The sequence below is a fragment of the Myxocyprinus asiaticus genome, chromosome 1 (assembly GCF_019703515.2).
Source record: "Myxocyprinus asiaticus isolate MX2 ecotype Aquarium Trade chromosome 1, UBuf_Myxa_2, whole genome shotgun sequence".
Taxonomy (NCBI): domain Eukaryota; kingdom Metazoa; phylum Chordata; class Actinopteri; order Cypriniformes; family Catostomidae; genus Myxocyprinus; species Myxocyprinus asiaticus.
Window position 1 is genome coordinate 19288377 of NC_059344.1, and position 27583 is coordinate 19315959.

The 27583-nt window shown below is 40.2% G+C and overlaps 1 protein-coding gene across 5 annotated transcripts in view; it reads left to right on the top strand.

The window, feature by feature from the left end:
• Positions 1 to 27583, top strand: part of LOC127446745 (lysine-specific demethylase 6B-like) — a 152661-nt gene that overhangs the window by 107631 nt on the left and 17447 nt on the right. For 2 of the 5 annotated variants that reach the window (XM_051707916.1, XM_051707944.1), the window contains one exon: positions 17495 to 17569. The exons of 2 other annotated variants lie outside the window; for them this stretch is intronic. The gene's annotated coding sequence lies outside the window, so the exon portion shown is untranslated. Of the gene's footprint in view, positions 1 to 16981; positions 17256 to 17494; positions 17570 to 27583 lie in introns of those variants that run through there. One more of the 5 variants, XM_051707924.1, reaches the window with a different exon arrangement.

Consider the following 27583-nt stretch of genomic DNA (forward strand, 5'->3'; position numbering starts at 1 on the left):
ACCCGAGATGGAAGTTAGTACCAAGTGTAAACAGAGCCTTAAGCCTGAAGTATACTTTGGTTTTTACTCGTACTGTATACGTACAGTAGAACACTCTAGCCTTTCAGAGCACTCCATTTGACTGTATGTGCAGACACAGGCTGCTGAAGCATGCACGCAAAGTCTACGACTGCTATGCTACAGTATACAGGAGTATTTTGTTTTAGAAATTTAGACCCATAAAGATGTGTTTATATTCCTTCGGACTCGAGTTATACAAATGCAGGTATTTCCTGACCTCCTCACACACGTGATCTTGACATGCACAACCACTGTTGTTGTTTCCACCTTCTCCTGTAGTTCACCAGTGTTTACGTCATCTTCTTGCACTACTACGTGACAGCAACGACCCAATTGTGAGTGTTGCCGCCTTGTGGATCCACTTAGTGCAAACAATTCCAGGCGCATGCGCATACTATGCGTACAAAATACTAGCGGATAGAAAAATCTGGCCATGTGCCTACGGTGCTCGCTTGACCTGCTGATGACTACATTTCTGTAACTCCCTCTGTACGCATACACTAGCATACCTGTAAAAAACTAAATATACTTTGGGCTTTACTGTAACCACAACTTTGCAACAGCCCTCTGTTTTACATCTATGATGTTGTAATGTAATTATTTTCTCTTAGGCCAGAATGATGCCAGTCTCTTTAGAGGTCAGGACACTTTAAGCTTTTAGCTGTGAGATGAGATCATTAATAAGAGTCAGAGAGAGAGAGATTTAAGCTTTAGATGCTGAATATTCTTCTTCTGTGTTGAGCTGGCATGAACGTGTGACCACCTTCAGTGCAGCAGGTGCGAGATACAAGGAGACATCAGAGCTGAGTGTGTGTGTGTTTGTGTATGTGTAAAGCTGATCCCATTTGTTTTTAGCAGCAGTATTAATGACGACTTTGGATGTTGCTTTCATTGAATGTTTATGTGGAGCCATTTGCTTGCAGCTATAGTTTTGTCCCCTGCTGTGTGTGTATGTAAGCGTGTGTGTGTGTTCTTGTGCTCTGGTTGAGAATAAATAGAACAGCAGTGTGATTTCACACCCCTCCTCCTCTCTTCCCATCCCCCTTCTTTCTCTCTCTCTCTCTCTCTCTCTCCCCTCAGCATCAGTGCATCTGTGTCATGTCACTGGGTTCTGTCGTCCCAGAGTAACCCTCCCCTCCCTCACACACAAATGCTCTCACTCTTTCTCTGTTCTACTCTCTCTTTATATGTCACCATTTCTCCATATATATTTTCTCTTATAGATGCACTGCCTTCGTATAAAAGCATCTGTCAAACAAATTAATGTAAATGTCGCATGTGTGTGTCGTCAGCTGACGCGCATCACATATTTTTGTGCATACTTGTATGTGTGAGCAACGAGAGAGACTGAGCACAGAAGGCTTTTGTATGTTCGTGTGTGTGTGTGTGTGTGTGTGTGTGTGTGTGTGTGTGTGTGTGTGTGTGTGGCCTCAGGCTCCTCCCCCAGGGAGAGATGGGCAGGTGTGGAACAGATTCTGCCTCACTGACTCTTTCTCTGCACACACACACACACACACACACGCACACATCGTTTTTATGACTGTGATGTCATAGTATTTGTGCTCTCACATGATATTAACAGTGTATAAACAAGGTTTCTTCACTTTGCAGTCGAAACTGAATCCAAACCCTCAAATCCAAATACACATCACACCTTTCTCTCTCTTTCTCCAGTCCATTTCACCTCATTATTCCTTACTCTTCAGATGGTCTTCTTCTCTATCTATTTTCATTTCCTCTTTTGCGCACACATTCGCACACCCATCATGTTTTAAATGTGTGACAATGTGTTTTTGTTTGTCTTTGGACATATCCAAGTGTTTATACAAACACACATTTGAATCAGTGTTGACATAAGAAGTGTTGTGTAAGCACAAGTGTGAATGTGTGTGTGCTTGCTGATATTTGTCAGTGAGTACTTCTTTGCATGTGTGTGTGTGTGGTCTTGTGGTTCAGAGATACCATGTGTTGATCATATGGCAGTTTGAGCGATTAAGTAAGTGATTTTTAGTATATACAGATGGACTTACTGATGGGTACAACACACCTTTTTGCACACACAAACACACACACGCACACACACTATCATAGACATTATTCAGTTTATAGTACATGCGCGCGCACACTCTTCAGTCTAAAACAAATCACAAAAACCACATACAAAGTTAGTCAAAAACGCACGTGACCAAATTACATTTGATGTGTAAACGCTAATCCGTCCTGAATGCGCGCCGTACAGCAGTGAATCACCACCTCTCACCTGTCAATCAACCACTGCGCTTTAACAAAAGTTTAAACTTTTCCGTCTACGAGCAGCTTTAATAGGAAAAAAAAAAAACACCTGACTAGAAAATTTGAAAAGGTGGATACACACTAGCACGAGAACTTAATGGATCTTCTTCAGTCTGTCAAATAAATGTATCCAGGGACACAACTGAGAAGCTCAAACATCTGAAGTTCCTTTAATACAGGTACTCCTCTAAAACAACGGATAATTCTACAAAATGTTGCGTTTGAGTTTAGATTAAATTTCAACTGCATCTTAGAGAAACAGCACACCGGTTTTATTTGCACTTTGACAACTTTTTTTGCTACATTATCATGCAGTAACGCACTGACATAGAGATTGACGTACGTCCTCATAAAACCAGAGACACGGCCCTCGAAATACGAGCGTGTACATTACATTTTGTTATCGCTATAAGCTATGCATAATTTAATTTCACTTAAACCGGCTGATCTCAGTTCAGGACACTCTGGGCTTTCATTAAAGGGTTAAACTTTCGACACACCAAGTCATGGGACAAAATAGCATGGTGCCGATCAAAGCAGAGTTTGTCTTTGGGAGAAACGCCAACAATACTACACCAGGTAAGAAACCTCTTTACATTTTTACATTGAAAACTTTTTGAGTCAAAAGACTCTAGTCTCTAGTTTCATTCGATATGCCATTTTGAAAATTTTATTGATTTATCGTGAAACGGCACTCTGTTAAATACAATGATCGCAGACGAGGACTATAGGACATTTTCTCCTTTGAAATCCTACATTCACTGTGCATTAAGACATTGAGAATCAGTGGGTTCATCCAAAAGCAGAGGATTCATGTGGAGTTTAGATGAAAATGAGGTGCATTTCGAACTGTTCTGAGATCAGTGAAAACAGACAGCACACTGGAGGTTAAGTCTCTCACTAAATAGGGAGCAAGGAAGCATCCTGTAGCTTTCTAGGCAGATAAGTGCATTCACTCCTAACATCCGACCAAAAGTTCAGTTTCAGGCTGCATGTTCGGACCAATCAACATAGTTGGCAGACATGGGACAATGGCAATTAGTACATAGATTCAGAATTTATAATGCTTCATTTTATTTTAAAATGGTTGGCAGTGATTGGACGATTCTGGCCATTACTTGTATCAGAATTTATTATGCTAATTTCTGATTGGTAAAATGCTTCAGCACTGGCTCTCACTTGCTTGTTTGACAGTGCAAATAGAGAACATGCACACAGCAGTCACGCTCGGGTCTCAGGAGGTTAAGGGTATAGTATGAACAGCGATGTGTCTTGCCTGACCACATGTGATCAGATAACCCGAGACACATCTTACTACCAGGTGTAAACTGGATCCAAGAGTCCACACACACAAAGGTCTTCATACCATGAGCAAATATTTGCCACAAATTCCATGATTAAGACTTTAAATCAAAACTATGCTTTCCTATGAGTTTATTCACACCGGGTATGCAAAGTTGTCTGAAAGTTTTATTTGTTTTTGTTTTATCCTGCAAAATAAGTTTTAGTCATGCGTGTGAAGTCACTGTTGCATACTTTGGTGCTAACACAATTAAAGACAAAAGTTAAACACATCTGGCTATTACGTGAAGCTGGCATTGTCTTGGCTTTTTCTCCATCTTTTGTTGTTTTAGGTTGATTCACAAACCTTTAGGTAGAGCTTTATTTGCTTGTGCTTAATATTTTTGGTTCTATGGCTGTTTGAAAACTTTTAAGTAGTGTTCGAATAGTGTTCATTTTCTCCTCTCTCGTCTAACTGAAAGGTGCATTGTACCACCTTTTAGTTCCAGAAAATGTTTCTTTTCATTCATGGCAGACGAATGTAAAAACAGTGCACATGCACTTTGTCATGTATACTTGGACAGGCAGGTAAAGTGTGTAGCTTGACTACACAAAAACCTGCTGGAGCTCGATTAGAACTGCGCATGTAAACATACTGACTGACTTGCAGGCTGTAAAACATTCAGACCAAATCTCTGCCTCTGTATGTCTTTACACTTTTCCACACACACAGCCATGGTGATGTTTTTGACAGTAGAACTGCAAGTCAGCATTAAACGCTACAGACTGCATTTACAGTGTTTGGTAAAGTGCTTAATGACAGTCTTGTGTCTGTCTGCACCAGTCTCATTAACACTGCAGGAATGAAGGCCCCTGTTCACTTCAAATCTGTTTAACCGTGAGACTGATTTATGCAAGAAGTTAATGCCTCAGGGTTTAGGATTTTTTTTCTATTTGTGTGTTTGTAATGGAGAAGTTGAAGAAACGTGTACAAGCTTGTTTGTTGATCATCTCACCATGTTTCAACCTGGCTGACTTGTTTTTGTTCCTCATTCCATTTTGCGTGTGTGTGTGCGAGAGAGAGAGTTTTGTATAGTCTGGTTGCTGTTGGTGGGTCTGTGGATGTAGACGGAAAATCCTTTATTGAAGTTTTTTTGGGGGAAGAGAGAAAATAGTTGTTTTGTTGTGGCCTGTTGTCGGTTTCTCCACCTCAAGCTACTGTAATGTGGTCAGCTGCATGCAAGAGAAATGAACCACACCCTCATGAATGATTGACAGATGTTCAAAGATGCTTTAAATATTCATCAAGGGTTCAAATGCACATGCACACATGCAGACACTCTCAAGAGAGCCAGCATTTAGTGCTAGGGATCCAGTTTGGCTTTGTTGGTTACTGTTATGACTATAGAGTATGTGTGCACATGTGTGTGTGGGTACAGGTTTGCATGTGGGTAATTTTCGCAAACCATACATGGCTCAGTCTGACCTTTTCATGAGATATGTGGCAAAAGTTCACTAAACCAGATCTTCACCGCAGTTTCTGCACCCCGCCCACCTCCATACTCACCCACACACACAAACTGATCGCAATCTCAACCACACAGACGCACACAGTCTAGTGGGCAGCGACCCGATAGACCAAAACAAATAAACAGACATGCATGCAGAGGTAAGCAGGGTCATGCTTTGACTTGCTTTGACCTGGTATCACTGTCTCATGTAACTCTGTAGGAGTTCCTGAAGCTCAGTTGGTAAAATATATGATGCTAGCAATGCCAATTTTATGGGTTCAGTTCCCAGGCAAAAGACATATTATGATAAAATGTACACCTTGAATGCACTGTATTTCATTTTGGATATGGAAAAATGAAAATGTAATGTTAGAGACTCTAACCGCATTAATTGTATTTCAGAGAATACGTTTTTTTCAAATGGTGACTATAAGGGAACTTGCTAATGCAAGCATCACAATTACAATTGACCCCGCCTTAAAAGTGCTTCTGACCAATCCTGTTTTAGCAACTGTTGCCCTGCCGCCATTACTCTGACATGTGTTTACTATTTTTCAATGAGAGCCTATGGAAGTAGTATGTGTTTGAGTACTTTTAAGCAGGATTTTACCAAAATAACAAAAAGATTTAAAACACGTTGCCGGGTCATTTGTTATAGTGACACGAGTTACCCAGAGAGGATAAACGCAATGTTTTTCTTTCTTTTTTTAAATAATCTTTAAATAAATCTGGAGAAGAGCATGTTATGGATTAAACTGTGTCAGCCCTCATTTCCAAATGAACATATAACATCTGCAACGACACCTACATTTGCTCCAAGGTATATTAAAGCTAATAACTGAACGTTAATTCATTTATATATTGATTCAAGTCATAGTAAACGTGATGGTAAATAAACAGTTTACAGCATCAAAATGAGTGTGTTATGAGACGTAATAAACAGCTCTGTTCATTTACGCTAATGTTATCAGGTGTGTAATCGCCATTAAATTAAGTTTTTCTCTATTCAAGTGACTGTAATAAGCATTTGCCTTGATTCTGATTCACAGTTTCCACAGTTTTTAATCAAATTACTGTGTAATTTAACAATTTCTTTTTTCAAAAAACGTAAGATAAATATGCATCACAATGTAGCGGAGGGTCAATTGCTCATATTGCACAAGCCCCTAACCCCAAGTATTAAACTTCACAAAATAGCACAACGTGTGGAAAGAATAATACCTTAAATCATGTGGCTTTTAAGTAGGGTTGGGATGTGAGAACCAGTTCTTAAAACCGGTTCCATTTTTTAAAACATACCGTTACCAAATGATTGTCATGACTTTCAGTTCCATTAACGGTTCTTGAACTTGCATTCTGCCGTTCAAGACAGGACACGGTACTATAATACACTGACAGTGCTTCCTGTGCTACCATCCAGCGGCACTGCACATCCACTATTGAATCAACAGAGCAAAACATATTGCCTGACCAGTGTGGATTCTCGAACAAATGACTCCTATGAGCCAGTTCTTTTGAATCTACTTAGCAATACATACAGCACAACCTGTGTAGTCTGATTCTTGAGTGAAAAACTCTCATGATCAGGTTTATTTAAATCGACAGTACAAAAAATACAGTGTGACCAGTTTAGCGTGATTCCCAAACAAATGACTCCTATGAGTCGGTTCTTCTGAATCTACACAGCAAAAAATGCAGCGCTATCTCCCGAACCAATGACTCTTATCAGCCAGTTATTTTTAGTGTATGGAAAAACTTACTAAACCGCAAGTCATTCATTTCGAACCAAGAACACTTACTGTGTTATGTGTACTTAAAGAATAGTTCATCCAAAAATTCTCTCATCATTTACTCACTCTCATGCCATCCCAGATGTGTGTGACTTTATTTCTTCTGCTGAACTCAAATGAAGATTTTAGAAGAATATTTCAGCTCTTTCGGTCCATACAATGCAAGTGAATGGGTGCCAACATTTTGAAGCTCCAAAAATCGCACAAGTCAGCATAAAAATAATCCATAAGACTCCAGTCTTCTGAAGCAATATGATAGGTCTGGGTGAGAAACAGATCAACATTTAAGTCCTTTTTACTATAAATTCTCCTCCCTGCTCAGTCAGTCTCCACTTTAGTTTCACTTTAACATCCTCCTTCTTGTGTTTTTGGTGATTCACATTCTTCACACATATCCCACCCTACTGGGTAGGGAAGAATTTCTAACAAAATAGGACTTAAATATTGATCTCTTTCCAAATATTTCTTCCTCAAAAAGTACAAATAGAGTCATTACTGGAACCGTTAAGGAACATGAATCGTTTAGAGGAATTGGAACCAGAATTGTTACATTCCTTACAATTCTCATTACTATTGTTAGGAAATGATCAGACTTACGATTTTCAGTCACATAGACTTGCATTGAAGGAGGGACTCCAGCCATATCTAGGGACCAGAATAGAATAAAGACATGGGGTGATTCTTTTGACCTGAGCCCTGGGCCAGTAGCAACCGCTTAGTAAACACCCAGAACACCCTGGCAACTGCATAGCAACACCCTAGAAACCACCGACGACAACACAGCATAGTGGTGGTGACTTTTTTGCACAGTCAAGCACAACTAAAAATCTAGTTGCATGTTTGTGCTTATGTTCATATTTTAGTGTGCGTGTGTGTACACTGGGTGTGTGGTCTATTGTCCCAACATGAGGAGCCACTCTTGAGTCATATGGTGACTAACCATCAGAACAGCTGAATACAGAACCTTGATTTACTCAAGACAAGCTAACACATGAACACACTCACATGCACACACACTTAAACTTACACATTGTGAGACCCATAAAAGCGGCGTCCGCGTACGTTGGTGTCAGCGTAAGGGTTGGTTGTTGGAAACAGGTGTGTTAAGGAGTTTAGTTAGGTAAGTAAAGTGATATAACCTCACTGCTCTAGAACACATGAGGTTGATAAAACTGTCAGGGATTTTTGCTATCGAGGTTTGGGGCCCTCAGGGATGGAAAAGATTTTCAGACCAGCCCTCTACATTGCGAGTAAACACTCGCATATGCAAGTAAATTTCGCACTATGCGACCAAAAAAGTCTGTTATTAGCCACTGGCAAGTAAATATTAACATTTCACTCGCTAGTGATAGAGCTGTGTAGTGTCGAAACACCGAGGCCCTTTTACTGCATAAAAAGCAGTTGATTAAGAAGCTGGATTCAGCCTCGTCTTTCCCTGCATGCTGTCTCATGAGCGCGCAGGAAAAAGCACTCATGTCTCATTCAGTTGAACTCCGAGCATCTCAGGGAACCGTACCACAGATGTCACAAGAGCAGCTCTCTTGAGAGCGAGTGAAGATGAACCGCTTTTCAAGCGCTCTGATGTGCACGGCGTCTACAGAGGTTTGCGCCAAACTCCTGCGAAAATATAAACAAGGTATAAACGTATTAATTTTGTGAACGCAAAGTGCTCCAGTTTCACTTAACGGCCATGTAATGGCAAATGTCTGTGGTCATTGTGGGTTTATTATAATAACACGCAGTGAGTCAGAGGAGATGCCCGACTCTATTTCTGTGGAGATGATAAAATGCAAGAAACAGAATCTCAAAGTCTTCCTTCACGAGAAATAAGGGCTTGTGAGTTAATCAGAGAGCCTTAAAATAATGTGTGAAAGTGAAGAATTTAAGGCAGAAATATTTTACTATTGCATAATATAATATAATATAATATAATATAATAGCTATACAGGTTGGCTGGGTTACAAAAGAAGCAAAAGAAAACAAAATATTGAAAAAGTCCAATGGATCAAAAGTAAATCGGACAAATAAGAGAGATATATTTTAGTTATTTAGACATATTTTGATAATTAAAATATTATTTTAATTATTTTAAATTTTATAATTCTATATTTGACTGTCTTTATACGTTTTTGAAAAGGAAATCATATACCCTTATTTTATTATATGACCCAAGCTAAAATTGTATGAATGACTTTGTTGTGTGCATGAAGCACACATAGTGAGTTTGTATGGTAATTAATCGTCATATTCGTGAAACAACTAAAACAGACAATTAATCATCATAGCCCTAAAACAGGCAATTAATCATCATAATCGCAATTATTTGTCAGCCTAATTTCACAATCGTGACCCCTAATTTTCATTATTAGGTTCATACCTTGTGAATTGTTTTGTTAAAAATGTGTACGAAATTTCAAACAGTGACAACAGCTTGTATCATTATTAAAAATGCGATTTCATGACATCATATAAATTGATAGAATGTGAAATTTGTACATTTTTAAAAAGCTAAAATGTGATTAAAATCATAAAGCTAAATATGTAAAAAATGTTACAATATACTCTCTCAGTTTGCTTAATATATTTTTTAGTTACATTATGCTTACATGTCGTCAAAAGTCTGGCAAGTTAAAAACAAAACTTTACTAGCCAATGACGATTCTTTCTCCAACATGATCATAGAGGGTTGCAGAAATAGTTACTGTTTTACCAAAAAACTTTACTTTTTTTTAACATGGATTTGCCCTTTGGGGGCAAATAATGTTTTAGAAAAGAATAGTGTGTGTGTGTAAGCAGTCGGCATTCTGCCAGGTGTCTTTTGGAGATCATTAATGCAATGGAAGAACAGGTTTTCTGGGTTAGCAAGGTGTAGCGCTCAGGTGTGCATCACTGTAGTAGGTCAGTATGTTTGTGGTTCTGGATGAACATCATTAAAGAATAAACCCATCCTCCTGTCTGCATTTCACCTTTATGAAAGAAACATCTCAAGTGTTCAGTACGCCACAGGCCTGGTATCTTATCAGTAGGTAGATGAATGCTGAACCGGACGGGTTGAGTCACAGAAGTGCAAGAGCTGTTTGACCTTTGGTTTTTGATTATGCTTTGATAGAGAATGTGTTTAGGTGTGTGCTGGGTAAGCCGCGTGTGTGTGTGTGTGTGTGTGTGTGTGTGTGTCTGCATTTATCTGGTGTGTATGTTCGTGCCCCAGCTGGTGGTGGTTCTTTCTTTTTATTCATTTTAATAAATCAAAATTTTTATTTTATTTTCATTTAATTTTAAAATTGATGATTATGTATCTTGTATTTTCCTTATCATTTCAATGAAAAGCACTTTGAATTACCATTGTGAATTAAATGTGCTATATAAATAAATTTGCCTTGCCATGGTGTGCAGACAATGAGAAATTAAAGCTATATGATATTATAACAATATCTGGGTCACAGTATGAAAATATTGCAATTATTTTTGTTTAGTGTATTATTATTCAAAATTGTGATATTGCAATCTTTCACATGCATGCGTAGTCTCTTACTATCATGCTGTCTGAGCATCTTTCCTCTACTCTGTCTCATGAACACTTTTAATCTGGGTGTCATGCTCTTCCTCATGGACTCATGGATTTTTTCCTGTTTGTTTGGTCTGTGTCCTCTTATAATCCTCCCTTCACCTTCAGACAGTAGATTAGTCCTCTCTCCCTCTCACTTTTGGTTGTGGAGATAGACACTGGCCTTTTCTCATCTAACTCCTGTAAACTCCCCCTCACTGTGACCTTTGAGCTCATGCAGTTTGTCAAGGTTCAGAGTGGCATTTAAAATGAAGAACTAGATGCTAGCTTTGAGATTTCAGTGCTTGATTCTATCAAAGATAGCATCTTCTTCAACCCTCTCTCTCTGTGACTTTTTCTTTATAAAGGTAGTTATTAACTGGTTTGCTGTGTATTATTGTCCTGGCCAGTTACTTTCCAAAATTAGATGCAAAATGTGCTGCCACAATGCTAGGGTGTTACTACAGTAAATGATTGCTTGCTTATTCTGGGTGGTTGCTAGGGGGTTCTTATTTGGTTGTTAGGTAGTAAAAACAGTTTGTTCACTTAGGGATCTGAACAAACCCCTAAGTATTACAGTTCAGACTTTGTGCCATTACTTTTCTTTGCGTAAAAACAGATAATAAAACCAGCAAAAAAAATAACAAATATATAATAATTTTATTTACATTGAAAGATGGTTGTGAGCCATATCTATCAACCAGTATATCATAAACTGGGTTTCCATCCACATATTTTTATGTGCATTTTGGGATATCACATGAAAATTGCATGATGGAAACACCAAGATGCAAATAAAAAATCTACAAAATGTGCATAGAAAACGTAAACGCTCACTTGAGGTGGATTAATCATATATTCGATAAGAAGAAATCGTCAAACTATGATGGAAACTTTTTTACTGAATAAACTCCTATTGAATTTATTAGGAACACAAGATGAGCATCAAAAAAAGTCATGTGACTGAATAATTCAATCATAACTGGACTAACCCGCGGACCAATCTTCGCATCTGAAATGTTGCTCTGGTCATCCTGAAATAATGGTGTCTAGAAAATCCAAAGCCTGCATAGAGTTTGCAGAGCAAATAAGTCGAATACAAACTTGAACTGTGCTGAACAGCATTTTTATTGATACTTTAAAAAGATATTTTACAGATCTAATCTTATAGGTCACATAAGGATGGATGAACACACACATACAGTGCATCCGGAAAGTATTCACAGCGCTTCACTTTATTTTACAGCCTTATTCCAAAATTGATTAAATTCATTATTTTCCTCAATTCTACAAACAATACCCCAGAATGACAATGTGAAAGAAGTTTGCTTGAAATCTTTGCAAATGTATTAAAAAAAAAAAAAAAAAAAAAATGAAGGGGAAAAAAAAAGAAAAACACATGTACATAGGTATTCACAGCCTTTGCTCAATACTTTGTTGAAGCACCTTTGGCACCAATTACAGCCTCAAGTCTTTTTGAGTATGATGCTACAAGCTTGGCACACCTATTTTTGGGCAGTTTCTCCCATTCTTCTTTGCAGGACCTCTCAAGCTCCATCAAGTTTGAAGGGGAGGGTTGGTGCACAACCATTTTCAGATCTCTCCAGAGATGTTCAATCGGGTTCAAGTCTGGGCTCTGGCTGGGCGACTCAGTGACATTCACAGAGTTGTCCTGTAGCCACCCCTTTGTTATCTTGGCTGTGTGCTTAGGGTCATTGTCCTGTTGGAAGATGAACCTTCACCCCAGTCTGAGGTCCAGAGCGCTCTGGAGCAGGTTTTCATCAAGGATGTCTCTGTACATTGCTGCATTCATCTTTCCCTCGATCCTGACTAGTCTCCCAGTTCCTGCCGCTGAAAAATATCCCCACAGCATGATGCTGCCACCACCATGCTTCACTGTAGGGATGGTATTGGCCAGGTGATGAGCGGTGCCTGGTTTCCTCCAGACATGACGCTTGCCATTCAGGCCAAAGAGTTCAATCTTTGTTTCTCATGGTCTGAGAGTCCTTCAGGTGTCTTTTGGCAAACACCAGGCAGGCTGTCATGTGCCTTTTACTGAGGAGTGGTTTCCGTCTGGCCACTCTACCATACAGGCCTGATTGGTGGAGTGCTACAGAGATGGTAGTTCTTCTTGAAGGTTCTCCTCTCTCCACAGAGAAATGCTGGAGCTCTGTCAGAGTGACCATCGGGTTCTTGGTCACCTCCCTGACTAAGGCCCTTCTCCCCCGATCGCTCAGTTTGGCCGGGTGGCCAGCTCTAGGAAGAGTCCTGGTGGTTCCAAACTTCTTCCATTTATGGATGATGGAGGCCACTGTGCTCATTGGGACCTTCAATGCTGCAGAAATTTGTCTGTACCCTTCCCCAGATCTGTGCCTCTATACAATCCTGTCTCGGAGGTCTACAGACAATTCCTTGGACTTCATGGCTTGGTTTGTGCTCTGACATGCACTGTTAACTGTGGGACCTTATATAGAGAGGTGTGTGCCTTTCCAAATCATGTCCAATCAGCTGAATTTATCACAGGTGGACTCCAATCAAGTTGTAGAAACATCTCAAGGATGATCAGTGGAAACAGGATGCACCTGAGCTCAATTTTGAGTGTCATGGCAAAGGCTGTGAATACATATGTACATGTGATTTTTTTCGTTTTTTAATTTTAATAAATTTGCAAAGATTTCAAACAAACTTCTTTCACGTTGTCATTATTGGGTATTGTTTGTAGAATTTTGAGGAAAATAATGAATTTAATCCATTTTGGAATAAGGCTGTAACATAACAAAATGTGGAAAAAGTGAAGCGCTGTGAATACTTTTCGGATGCACTGTAGTACTCCCAGAACTGTGTGATGCACTGTCGCTCCAAGACATGAGACAAGTTCTTTAGTGTTTTGTCTGCATGCTCTAAACCATGAGTATTTTATTAATAAAAGAGTCACAGTGGATACAATTTCTCCGGAAGTGATGATTTTGTTCTTTAGAGCACATAAAGGAACCGCTAAGTGGTAGTAGTAGTGATGCTTTCCTTTGGGAGCACCACTAAAAAGGAATTTAAAAAATGTACACATTGTTTGGATTTTAAGGTGGTGTAATGGGGTTCATTGCCTGCCCCACATGTGTTGAATTTTTATAGTTGTTACTGCAGGACTGACTTAAAACTCGGAGTCAGAGCAGCTGTCTCCCTGCAGGGGTGCGACCTTTTGACATGAAGGTCATATGTCAGGCGTTCTAACCACTTCTGTTTTACAGCCACCAATAAACAAATAAACCTACTTTATCTAACCCAAAAATTGCTGTTGTTTTTCCAGTCATACTAGATGGAGAATGGTGGTATTTATGAGCAGTGCTTTAAATGTTCCCCTCAAGCTACAGTCTTGGAGAGAGAGACAGACAGAGAGAGGGTGGAGAATATGTGAGTTAAAACTGAAGTATCAAGCTACCATTAGGATGAGTAAATTTCCTGTACGGTAGTGGCACTCTGGTACACTGATGGTATCAGATGGTATTTTGAAACAAACCATGGCATTAAATAATTACCATAGTCAAATGCCATGGTATTTACATGGTACTACAAAGTACTTCAAATAATACCCTAGTACTACATGTGTGGGGCATTCAGTTTCAAAATAAAGTGACTAGTGTAGAGTGTAATTCATACTGTGTGCGTGCGTGCGTGCACGTATGTGTGTGTGAGAGTCATGTGGGCAGAGATGGGTGTTCACCCCATTAATGAACCATCAATGCAACACAGTCTCACAGCAAAATCGTAAGGATTGGTACGATTTTTCAAAATTTGGCTAATTCGTATGATATCGTACGACCTTCACTACAGCCAGTGGTGTCGCTGGACATTGTTTTCATCTAATACGCGAGGATTACTTGCTTCTGTCACACACAACAGCTTCCTGTCATGTTTACACACTCTACTGATCAGTTAGGTTTAGATAAGGGGTTTGGGTAAGGGCATAATATTAAAAAGCAAGTCCTTAACACCTCGCCCACAGAACTCACGTTTACTTCAGCATTACACATCCGGGCATTTGCACGTGATGAAATCGTGCAAATTCATACAAACGAATCTATAGTTCATACAGGATAAAAATCATTATGTCTATGGAGAGCCCTCATAAGGATAGCTGCACCAACGTGTGGGTGAGAGAGAGAGAGAGAGAGATCTGCATTCTGCTGTGCTCATGGGAATGCTGGTATATTTAGCTGGTGTGTGAGAACAGTCTTTTAGAAGACTTAGCTCACTCCTCTGTTTATCAGGCCAGAGCCCAGCAATCACATCTACAAGCTCGCCCTCAAAAATAAAGCTTGCAAAAACACAAACTAATGCTCAGAAACATGCACATATATGCTCAAACGCTGTGTAATAGCAGTATGTTAGTGTAATGTTTTGTGCATGTGGCACACATAAGCACACTGAATGTTTGTGTGTGACCGGGAGATCAAAGGGATTCATTATTATGAGTCCCACCACACATTAACACACTCACAGTTCTGGACAGCAGAGATGCAGTGCTTTAGTTGGAATGCAACAAGGATTGCTTCAAAATAAATTATTGTAGTAGTTCTCTGTTCACTCTTTCCCTAAGAAGGCATTTGCACATCTGCTGTTGTCCATGGTTGCCTGTTTTTGGTAGGAGTTGTGCTCAGCAGCGCATGTCCTGTGTGTGTGTGTGTGTGTGTTTGTGTGTGTATGAGATGTCCTTCCGCCGCTATCCAAGAAGCCCAGTTCCCGTGACACACTCCCGTGGTTTGGCCGGCCTGTTGTGTCTCGCTGCTACTGACGTAACCTTGCTAAATATAACGTGTTGATCACACACGCACACAGCGTCTGTTTGCCATTAAATGGACATACCATGCTGTCCTCACACTCCGTCAAGAAACATCCTGATTCAGACATGGCAGATGCCATTGGTTTCTATAAAATTTTACAATTGTGATACTATTCAATAAGTTGAATAAGTCCTTCCACTTTCATTTAAAATATCTCATCCACCATTTCCCTATCTTTTTTTTTTTTTTTTTGGTTCAGCATTTTTTGGTTCATCTGTTGCGTCCGTTCTATTTTTACTCTGTGATTTACGGCACTTGTCTGGCCCATCCACTGCTCTCATCATTGTCTTTGAAATGAGTTTGTTCTCAGCTTCAAAACTAGGTTAAATTTCATGTCCCGAATTAACCTTGTTGAAGCCACCCTATTTTTTTTCAATTCATATTAAAGGAATAGTTCACCCAAAAATGAAGATTCTCTCATCATTTACTCACCCTCATGCCATCCCGGATGTGTATGATTTTCTTTCTTCTCCTGGACACAAATGAAGATTTTTTAGAAGAGTATTTCAGCTCTGTAAGTCCATACAATGCTAGTGAATGGTGGCCAGAACTTTGTAGCTCCAAAAAGCACATAAAGGCAGCATAAAAGTAATCCATATGACTCCAGTGGTTATATCCATGTGTTCAGACACGATATGATAAGTGTGGTTGAGAAACAGATCAATATTTAAGTCCTTTTTTACGATAAATGTACTCTTTCACTAGCCCTCCTAAGCACTCTTCTCTCCTAAGAGTTCTTCTTTTGTTTTCGGCGATTCGCATTCTTCGAGCATATCACCACTTACAGGGCAGAGAGGAGAATTTATAGTTAAAAAAAGGACTTAACTAATGATCTGTTTCTCACTCACACCTATCATATCACTTCAGAAGACATGGATTTTACCACTGGAGATGTATGGATTACTTTTATGCTGCCTTTATGTGATTTTTGGAGCTTCAAAGTTCATGTCCCCATCCACTTGCATTGTGAGGACCAACAGAGCCGAAATATTCTTCTTTAAATCTTCATCTTTGTTCTACAGAGGATTGAAAGTTATACACCTGGAATGGCATGAGGGTGAGTAAAAGTGAGAATTTTCATTTTTGGGTTCATTTCAGTTAAGTCTATCTTACTATAGATCTAATCTATCTGATCTACTTTGATGTTGTTGTTGAAATTTGTAATCTCTCCATTTTAATTTGTTTTATGAACAGCATATAGCCAACACTATAAAATGACCATGAGCTTTTTGGTAAGGTGCTATATAACATACAAAATTATTATTATCCTCCACTGAATAGCATGTCCCATGACTATTTATGGCATAGAGCTTTTTATGTCATCACTGGAATGACTGAGGAGAGGGAGTCTGGGGCTTAGCGTTTTTATGGAATAATATATTTTTTTTTAGAATGATGCGTGATAGTCGTGTTCAGACTTATTATTACTAGTTGGGAGGCGGAACTGCCGTACCAGGTGGCTGAGCGAGCAGGACAGTCACGAGTTCGCTTTAAATAAGGCATCAGGCGGAGACTCACCAGTCTGCGCTGTCAGGGAATTCCGGGCCGTGCGCTGACGTCAGGTCTGAGAGGCGGCGCTGTGACGTGAGAGCACGCGCGCGTGTTCCTGTGAGCGGTTGCGCGCGTGTTCCTGTGAGCGGTTACGCGCACAGCCGGAGCTGTGTGTCCCTTTAAAAAAAACCAGAACCGCTCAGAGCAACTCGATCCTCTGTGTTCGTTACAGACAGACAGAGAGAGAAGACTAACACAACGACAACATTACATATCAGCAACACACCCTCTGCGGAGAAGCAGAACAGACTACTTTTGGCGTTGAGACCGGAGGATCTACGAAAACAGACGGTTTTGTGGATTATTGTTGTTCAGCCGGGTTGGACTGGTATATTCCTCTGCACGCGCTGGAGAAGTTGCGGATGCACTGAGCTGGCGACATCCACCGGTATTTAAGGGAATTTTAGTCCCACGTTCGTGTTTCAGCCCATGTTTTTTGTTCCAGACAGCGTTACATTTCATTCGGGCAGCGTTTATAACAAAAGCGCCGCCTTGTAATTCAAGCGCTATATGTGATCACCCATGATTAAATGATTTTCCCCTTTGACACCTTTCTTGTGACCCACAACGGACTTCTCGAATCAGATGTACGGAAACTAAAAGATGTCCTCGTTTATTCTCCAACAGATCCTGTCTAACTTTTGGGATCCAGGACTGCAGGAGACGCCAGCTGGTCTCGCGGGACGAGTTTCACAACTGGAGGTAAGTCAGCTGTCCCGTTTTGAACCGGTCTCATCATTATTACCCCTCTGGTAAACTCGTGACTACTTCATAATTGAGTGTTGGTCGTGACTGAATGTAATTACGGTCCTTATTACAGCGTGGCAACAGTCTTGTAGTAACGGGTGACGATCAGAACTCATTCCCCACTCGAGTTAACTCATTACTACCCACCAATACAAAGCGTGAACTTTTTATCTTTTACATGTATAATATTAGGACAAGGCATAGTGTAACTCTTGGGCTGGGTGTTTTATTGTGTAACGCATTTTAATGTGTGTTTCAAATGGATGTTAAAGGCAGAAAGTGTTATTGATGTTTGTAGAATCTCGGCCCCACGTGTGTCGGTAGGAGGAAAGGGGGCTGGGTTCACTGTGTAAATTGCCCCGGCTCGGCCCATCCCCGCATTTGAGCCCTGCCTACAGTGTCAAACAAAGACATTCACATAGAAAGTTCCGCCAGCTTTGTTTTTAATTTCACTGTAAATGTCAAGTTACTCATTCTGCAGATATATATATATATATATATATATATATATATATATATATATATATAAACACACACATTCTGCAGATGGACGTCTCCATTGCGTCGCGTCTAGCGCCACGGGCGTTGCGGTTTTAAGGCGGCGTGTCAAGCTAGACATGAGTAGAACGCGTTCGGTGTAACGCCCCTTAAAAAAAACTTTTTCCAACTTTTAAAAGCGCATCTCGAGACCGCTTAGTGTGTGTGTGTGTGTGTGTGTGTGCGCATATGTGTCTGTCTCACACAGGCAGTGCGATCCGCTGCTCTTTGTTTGACACGAGTGGGCAGGGCTCCTCTGTGGGGACTGGCCGAGCTGGGAGTCTCAGTTGAATGGATTGCTTCAGCCTGCACTCAGCTAAATGCGACTGTCTGAAAGGAAATCATTTGCATCGTTTTCTATTACAACAAGACTGCATCCTAGACTGGTGGTGGGGTGTTTTTTTTTTTTTATCTGTCTCTCTCGGTGTTTGCGTGTGTGTGCTTTTTGAACATATTCCGGTGTCTGGGTTAGGGAACATACAGGGGAAATTTCTCTATAACAGACGGGAAAAGATATTTGCTCAAGAAACATAATCGGCGGCATTTTAAAATGACCGTGAATAAAGGTGACTGACTGTGTAGGTTGCGCGAGCGCGTTAGTGGGGGGCGAGTCAGGACACTACATTTTATGAGCCACCATAAACACCCGTGGAAGTAAATATGGGGTGTATGAGGGGCAGGAAGATCCCTTTGAAGATCGACTTCCGATCAGTTAGCACGACTGACGTGAAAACAGAGAGGCCGCGTTTGTTTCTCTTTGAAGTTGTGGGTCGTAAATATTGGCAGATGCTTCGAATCAGTCTTCCTCAGATCAGATAGTGTTTTGAATCACCCGCCTTCTCTCTGAATCCGAGAATGAATGGAACGTCACGCCCTTTATTGTGACGACATAAAAGTGTAGAAGCTAAAGAAAGAAATGAAAAAGAATGTTGGTGATTATGCAGTCATTCTGTTACTGTTATATTGCTAATCTGACAAAACTTTTCTTTGGGGATGTCCTCATAGAGTACAAATGTTAATAGATTAATAAATAATAGTATATAATTCTTTTTTAAATAAAGTAAATGGTAATTATAAATAAAAAAAACTAAAAAAAAAACTATATTAGTCAATGGCATGTCCCCGCTTGGTTAGCTAGGTAAACGTGTGTGAATGGTGAGTATGTACATTCATTTGATGATAGAACAGACAGGAGGGTGTGTGTTTGTGTGTGTGGTAACTGTGGAGGTGTGTGAATTTGGTCCTAACAGGTGGAGAGAAGGGAGAACACTGTGTGTGTGTGTGTGTGTGTGTGTGTGTGTGTGTGTGACTAGGAGGAAATAATGAGGGTGAATCATAGGTCAGTGGGCTTATAGGAGTGCTTACTCACTGTACGCTTATCATGTTAGCCTTTGAGAGTGATGATGACAATGAGCCAGGCTTGCAAGTGTGCGTATGTGTGCAGTTATACTGGTATTTCAGGACTTGCCTGATGATGAAAAAATTGTGTTGGCTGTTAGAGACTCCTTGTTCATTCCATTGAGCTCTAACAGTTGCATGTGGGTGTTTTTCCCATGTGGAGAGTGTGTGTATAGGGCTGGACTTTTTGTGGTCAAAGAAAAAGAAAGTGAAGTATTAATAGGAATTTTGTGAGTGAAAGTGCTTCTGTGTTGGTATGTATGAGTGTGTGTTATTCATGTGGAGTTGTATTTAATGCCATAGATGGTGTTTAACCAGAGACAACATGAAAGGAAAAGGAGTTTCATACCATCTGATACAGAATTTTTTCCTCTCTGATGGGCTTATTTTTTCCTTTGTCACCTCGCCAGTCTGTGTTATCTCACACTTTGGCAGAAAACAAGAGTGAGAGGAAAAGAGAGAGTTAGTAAAAAATGGGGAGGGGTCATGAAACTAGAGTGAGGGAGTGAGAGTGTGGAAAACAAAAAAGATCAGTCATGTTTCTCTGAATCGTTTTTTGTTTTTTTGGATGGAGTGAGCGGGATGTAAGACACAGATCGCTGACATGCTTCATAATGTGGGGGGAGATGACACGACTGAGGAGGGATTGTTTTCCAGCATCGCAACATGAGCACACAATCACTTGATCTTTATTTCACAATTCAACCTTAAAGTTCAAATTCTTCATCTATTTATGGTCAACAACTTGTCGTCTATTTCATATTTTGATCGGAGTGTTTGGAATGTTTGCAATTCCATTGCCAGACTTGTTTTCGACCAAGGTCTCTCACATCCCTCTCCAACTTTTGTGAGCATCAGACAACCTGTTGCCATGCAACCAAGACCCAGCTTGTTTGTGTTTTTATCCTTTTTCTAACTAATAACGTATAATTTTATCTTTGTGTTTGTGTCTAATGCACTGGGTTCTGGGAAATGAGTACGAATGTAGGAGGGGACTTTTGGGGGCTAATGAAGCAAACACAGATGTTCAAGGTTCAGATGTTCCAGTAATGATGATGTAAGGTGCTTTGATGGCTACAGAGAGTGATAATTTCTGGTACTTCGTATTCATAATGTTTGGATGAATGACCAAACTCATATTTCCTGACATGACACAGTGACACATTTGTACAGACTGTGTGAAACTAAACACATTCAAGTTCTCACAGATGGCCGTGTAGACACAATCCAGACTTTCATGTCTAGCAGACAATATTCGCCCATTGTGTCACTGACATTAACGCTCAGCACTTCGTCTTTCAGCTTTTTGCCATTTGGAATGTGTGGTTGGGTTGTGTGTGTTTTGTAACATATGGGCACACCAGTAACTTTCCTGTTCCTTAAAAGTTTTACTCTACTTCTCAAAAGGATTGATACTCAAGTTGCCTGACAGAAATATGGATATAACACAGACAGACTGAGATCATAAGACACCTGATAGAAACCAGACACCTGATCAATTCTTGTATTCAGTCGATAGGCCATTCATAAATACATACATTCAAAACAATGTTCCACAGGATGTTACATCATTCCCCTCAGTCCCTTTAAGGCACACTCTCCCTCCCCTCTTTTGAGAGGCCCTCTTCCTGTTGCTCTGACGATAACTTCCTGTCTTACTGTAGCTTGCCTCAATCTGTTCTGCTTTCTTTGTCACATGTTGGCACATTCACAGACAAACACAAAAGTCCAGGTGGAGATATCAAGACATCCAAACTTCAAGGTTTCATCTCTTTAAGTGTGAAATGTGTAATTTCTGTGCCACTTGTGTCAACAAACTAAATGGCAAAAATAAGCACTGTTTGAAACGGATTCCAGAAATATCCCCTCGTTTTCCAATGGTTATAAAAACAGATAGCCCTGCTTTAAACTCAGACGACTGATCAAGCCAATGTTGCTGTGACGGGTTGGACAGGACAGGTTGCTCAAACAAACAGGAATGTTTTGATAGTCTCGCAGTTTGCTACACAGTGAAGTTAATGTGCTGTGGCAGAAAAACCTGCACCTCCCTCATGACATCAAAGCCCCATCTCTATCCCTTCTGTCTACTTTTGTGCACAAACTGGCAGGTCCAGGAGCAGAGCGGGGAGGGTACCGGCGGAGTTAAATGTGCAGCCGGACCCATTCCCCCAGAAACCCCGTGCTAGTTAAATGTGTCGCCTGGGACGACCACACGGGTTGCAACTGTGTCGCCCTTTCCCTCACACACAGTGGCCCCTGGTAAGACTGCCACAAAACCCGCCGCCCCTCATGCCCCGGACCCTAGCAGGGGAGTGTGTCAAACCGCCAGACCCTGCCCATGTCCTGGATCACCCCATGGGCACTCCCCTACCTACAAAAAGCATATAGGTACACTCCCCATCTCACCGCGAAGACACCAGATTCCTCATTTCTTTTGGACACTTTCCCCTGAAGACAATTTATTCCACCTTTTGAACATTTTATGTTGATTATTATTTAACATAAATGACTCTCCGATGCCTGACGCCACTCCCACTGTGTCTGTCTCTTACTCACCCCGCCACACTACAAGGCACTTTTTTTTTTTTTTTTATAGAAGACTGCATGTTAAGCTGGGATACAAGGCCATTTTTACAAAAAATGTAGTCTGAAGATCCAGCCGCTGTCTCCCACCGAAGCTACTCGTCGGTGCCAGCAGCGCAACACAAATGCTGCCCTCTGAACTCGGTTAAAAAGCATTTAAAGCCACTGTTGGTTAATTATGATCTGATGGATAAACTCGCGCCGCGATTAGACTCGTTAATTTAATAATACACCCTCAATTGTGATAAAACATGCTGGTGATATAGATGCTGCCATCTTTGATATTTACTTAAGTCACTGTCACTATTGTGACAGCTGTTAGAATACAGGCTTGATTTTGGTTGTTCATTCATACAGGCTGCATTCAAAACACAACTGAAAGCTGTTGTATGAACAGGACACTCACACCTGTATGTAAATGTGTCAATCCCAAACACTGACTGTGTGAACATAGCCTAAGTGACCTAAAGCTTCTTTTATAATTAACATCAGTGTCAGTAATGCACCTTGTTCAAGGTAATGACTCAGCCTGTTTTCTCAGCAGTGCTCACCATAGTGACAGCACCAGACACTGGTTATTTACTCTTAATAGGACATTGCCACAAATTACTAAGAAAAGCATCATGTTTCTCTTTGAGTTGACTCATACCGTGACTGAGTCATGAATTCAAAATTCAGATCACTCTGAATAACGTTGCTGATCTTGTCGTTGCTTTTTGCACTGATGAATGGTGTTGAGTATTTTGATTATTAGGGTCACATGAGGATCCGTATTGAATGGGACATATACAGTCTAAATTTTCTGAGTGTACCTATACACTGCTTATGTTCCCTGATTGAACAATATTGAATAACATATTTATTCATTAACAGCTGACACCAGAAATACAACTATACAGTCACCTGAACACACAATGTGCAGATAGAAGGAATATGGTTACAAACCTTTTGGTGTTTATTGAATGTCAGTATCACATCACTACTAGTGATATTAGCTCTTATCTTAAGCTGCTTCATCCAGATGAATATATCTGTGCTGTCTAGCAACCAGAGAACAGGAGCTTGAACAGTGTTGAAAAGGTTGTTGCCAAGTTACTCGCAGGCATCAAAGTCTGCAGTGGGGGCTCGGGCGGGCAGAGAATCAGACAGAAATGAGCACTTGCTTGTGTCCTGAACTGAACTCACTCTCTGGATGAGGAGGATCACTCTGCTGCATGTGGGTGTGGGTTTTTGTGGAGGCTACAAATGTGGGCTTTGAAAGCAGCAATGCCATCGTGATGACTTAACCTTGCATCATTGGCAGAGGCAGAGAGGGAAGGGAACAGGCATAATCTCACTGTGACATGTTATTTCCTTGTGATTGTGTGTGCCTGTGTGTGTGATCTCTATCTGATGTGGGTTATGTAATGGCCAAATGTGAAAGCTCGCCCACAGGCCCTTCCATCGGACCCCTTTGCTCACCAAGGAACATTCCAGCACTCCTATTTCACCTGCTTCTCTCACCACTACCTTTCTTTGTCTCCAATCTGTTTTACCCTCTTATGGTTTCCAAGTGTACAGTGCTATTCCTTGATTCCATTCCATCTCTCATTCCCTTCCACGTTCTCATGCATTTAGCTGTTTCCTGGGACTTCATGGCAGGAATCGCTGGTGAGAAAATGCTGTCATGTTTTGGGATGACATCACTCACATGACCAATAGCAATATTTTAAAATAATCTCCTAGTGTGAGACCTGATTTGGGGTAGTGCCCATATTGATCTGTGTGTCCATTTAATTGAAAAGCAAATCATAACCTCAATCACTTCAGATGTGAAAGTGTTATCTTTGATCTCTTATAGGGGTACTGTTTGCTCCATCCAGCTTTACACTTGGATAGTTGACACAGTAGTTTTTGTTTGTTTGATTGGAGAGGGTTAGTGGGAGATGCCCACGGACGTGGCCTTCATTTGGTTTGGTGTTTTTGGGCTGATCTGGTAACTGTGATGACCAAGCTAGTGACTGGAATAGTTGTTTGCTGTCATGGGGATTTTTATCAACCTGAGGGGTGGCGTGGGAGTGAATGGGGGATTTTCTAATTATGATGTCATCAAAGTTAAATTCTTCAATCAAAAGTGATTTAAAATGATTGGCCCTCCAGACTTGTAACAATTGTGTTTTTGTTACTGATGTTATTAGATATTTGTTGTCTAAATACATGTGATATTTCTAGAAAACAGTTCTCGTTAACTGTAGCATGAAAGCAAATGCAGATGCAACGCCTTGCAATACACCAATAACCACACAGCAACGTTCACTCTTATAATCAACGCCACCGCAGGCCAACTATCCTCTTCTGTTTGATCAACATCGGTGAGTTTCGATTCCCCACTTTGGTGAAATGGGGGGGGGAAACCCCACTGTAATTTTATAGTACACCATGTTTATGCATCCAAAACAAGACACCATGGCAAATATCGATGACGGCACACTTTCAGAAATTCCCAATGCTGTCACTAAGGTGGGCGCCACCAATCACCTGACCGTAAAGAGTGTGTGAGAGAGGGGGGCGGAGTCTAGGTTGTGGGGTAAGCCCTTTCCATGGCTGACTCATGGGAGTTCCCCAGTTAGACAGCAGATATAGACACTGATCATAGCTGTTTAGTAGACCTGGTGTTTCGATTTCTCATTCAATAAATGTTTCATTTAAAATTAAATCAGTTAAGTCAGTTTCGATATGCTGTATTTTTTCCCACATTACTAGAAATGCATAACATGTTCTCTTAAAATCAAGGCTGCAGCAGTATTATAGTGCATATAGTATGAAATGGTCTCAGTTTTTCATATTTTTCAATGTCTTAAATTATGCAAGTCAGGTCCATACTCATGGCAGTTGACCGTGTGCATGTGCTTCTTTGTTTTATGCAACTATGGAAACAAATTTTATTTCTTCTCAGCTAGAAACACATGTAACAAACATGTATTTATAAAAACACTCATACAACCATTTCTTTTAACCTAAAACACACAGTCAGTTTCTGGAACCCTCCCGGCACCCTTTATCTCTCATGGAAAGTGTTTTTCCCGCACTACAGTTTTCATGTGTGATAGCTGGCTTTCCACACCGATACTTCTCTATGAGATCCAGGCTTGTGTTTATTCAGAGACCTCCTCACAATAACTCTCACCATTGTGTGTGTGTGTGAGAGAGACAGTATCATGGATTTCCTCTCACTGTTGCCCTTATCACCACCCAAGAGTTCCCAGTGATTTAGATGGTCGAGGGACTTTCCTTTTGATTTACTTTCTCTTGTTGTCTTAAAAATTAAAAATAGACTGTTAACTATGCCTGTTATGTAGTAGCATATGAATATATAGTAGCTGCTTATGCAGGTCAAGAGCCTCATGACATGTAATTCTATGGGTTTTTGGACATGTACCATGGTCAGGGTTTCCACAGTCATAGAAAACATGGAAAATGTCAGTCATAATCATTACCAGGGCCTGGAAAATTCTTAAAATCTTAATTTATAGCATAGTCAATTTCTGTATTGAAGATTTTTTTACAGACAGATTGTTTCACTTTTAATTGACTATATCACAATTCCAGTGGGTCAGAAGTGAAAATTCTAGAAAATGATGTCAAGCCTTCAGGCAAATAGCAAATTAGCTTCTGATAGGAGTCAATTGGAGGTGTACCTGTGGATGTATTTTAAGGCCTACCTTCAAACTCGGTGCCTCTTTGCTTGACATCATGGGAAAATAAAAAGAAATCAGCCAAGACCTCAGAAAAAAAAAAATTGTGAACCTCCACAAGTCTGGTTCATCATTGGGAGCAATTTCCAAATGCCTGAAGGTACCACGTTCATCTGTACAAACAATAGTACCGCTCAGGAAAGAGACGCATTCTGTCTCCTAGAGATGAACGTAGTTTGGTGTGAAAAGTGCAAATCAATCCCAGAACAACAGCAACGAACCTTGTGAAGATGCTGGAGGAAACAGGAAGACAAGTATCTATATCCACAGTAAAACGAGTCCTATATTGATAGAACCTGAAAGGCTGCTCATCAAGGAAGAAGCCACTGCTCCAAAACCGCCATAAAAAAGCCAGACTACAGTTTGCAAGTGCAAATGGGGACAAAGATCCGTGTAAACATACAAAAATGTGAATTTGTGTAAACGATGACGTCATGCGTATTACGTGTTCAGTCTATAGGCATGCACGCGAGTACTTCAAAACAACACGCGAGACAATCAAAACTACAGCGGCGGACTACAGGACTGTGTTTGTGCTGTTCAAGATTTTGAGTTTATTGACGCTTCTCCAGCAAAGCAATTGTAGTAATAAAGCAACCTCATCGTCCGTCCAGACAAAATTGCTCGATGCTTTCGCCATCTTCATTGTTTGTATTCACCGCTCTGTGGTTCTTTACAAAATGACATTGCCAACTACTGGCCTGGCATGCAAAATACAGTGTTTTTAGTCGTTTTCGCGGATCCGTGTGAACGGGGATTGTTTTGACAACATTGTCGTCAGCGTTTTTGAAAGGTTTTGCGTACAAAAGGAAAAACTTTTCCGTTTTTAGTACATCGTTGTCGTATAAACGTACCCTCAGTTACACCAAATCTGTTTAGAGGAATGGGCCAAAATTCAGCAACTTATTGTGAGAAGCTTGTGGAAGGCTACCCAAAATGTTTGACCCAAGTTAAACAATTTAAAGGCAATGCTATCAAATACTAACAAAGTATACGTAAACTTCTGACCCACTGGGAATGTGATGCTGAAATAAATAATTCTCTCTACTATTATTCTGATATTTCACATTCTTAAAATAAAGTAGTGATCCTAACTGACCCAAGACAGGGAATGTTTTCTACGATTAAATGTCAGGAATTGTGAAAAACTGAGTTTAAATGTATTTGGCTAAGGTGTATGTAAACTTCTGACTTCAACTATATATATATATATATATATATTATATATACACACACACACACACACTAGGGCTGGGAATTGCCACAGACCTCCTGATTCGATATTACAACGATATTTCCTAGCTGATTCTGTATGTATTGTGATTTGATGTAAAAACTTCATAAAAAGATTTTAAAAAATCTTTAAGTCCTATTTCTCAGAAAGAAATGTATATTGAAGAACAGTTGTGTCTGAAATGGCAATTGTTTTACTCTGTAATATATTCTGTAATTTGCAGGTAAAAAGTAGGGATGTGTAAAACTACCAATGGACCAGTCAGTGCATTGTCTGAGCTAGGCGACTAGTTAGTGCAAAGGAACCCATGTATAAGGCTGCATTATGTCCATTTGTATTCAACAAATAAATAAACATAATTTTAACTTACCAAACTAATTTTGTTATTTTAGAATATAAAATATAAAACTTATATTACCATAGGCTATTACTATTATCATAATGATAATTTTGCATCATACAAATGGAGGCTAAAGAGTCAAA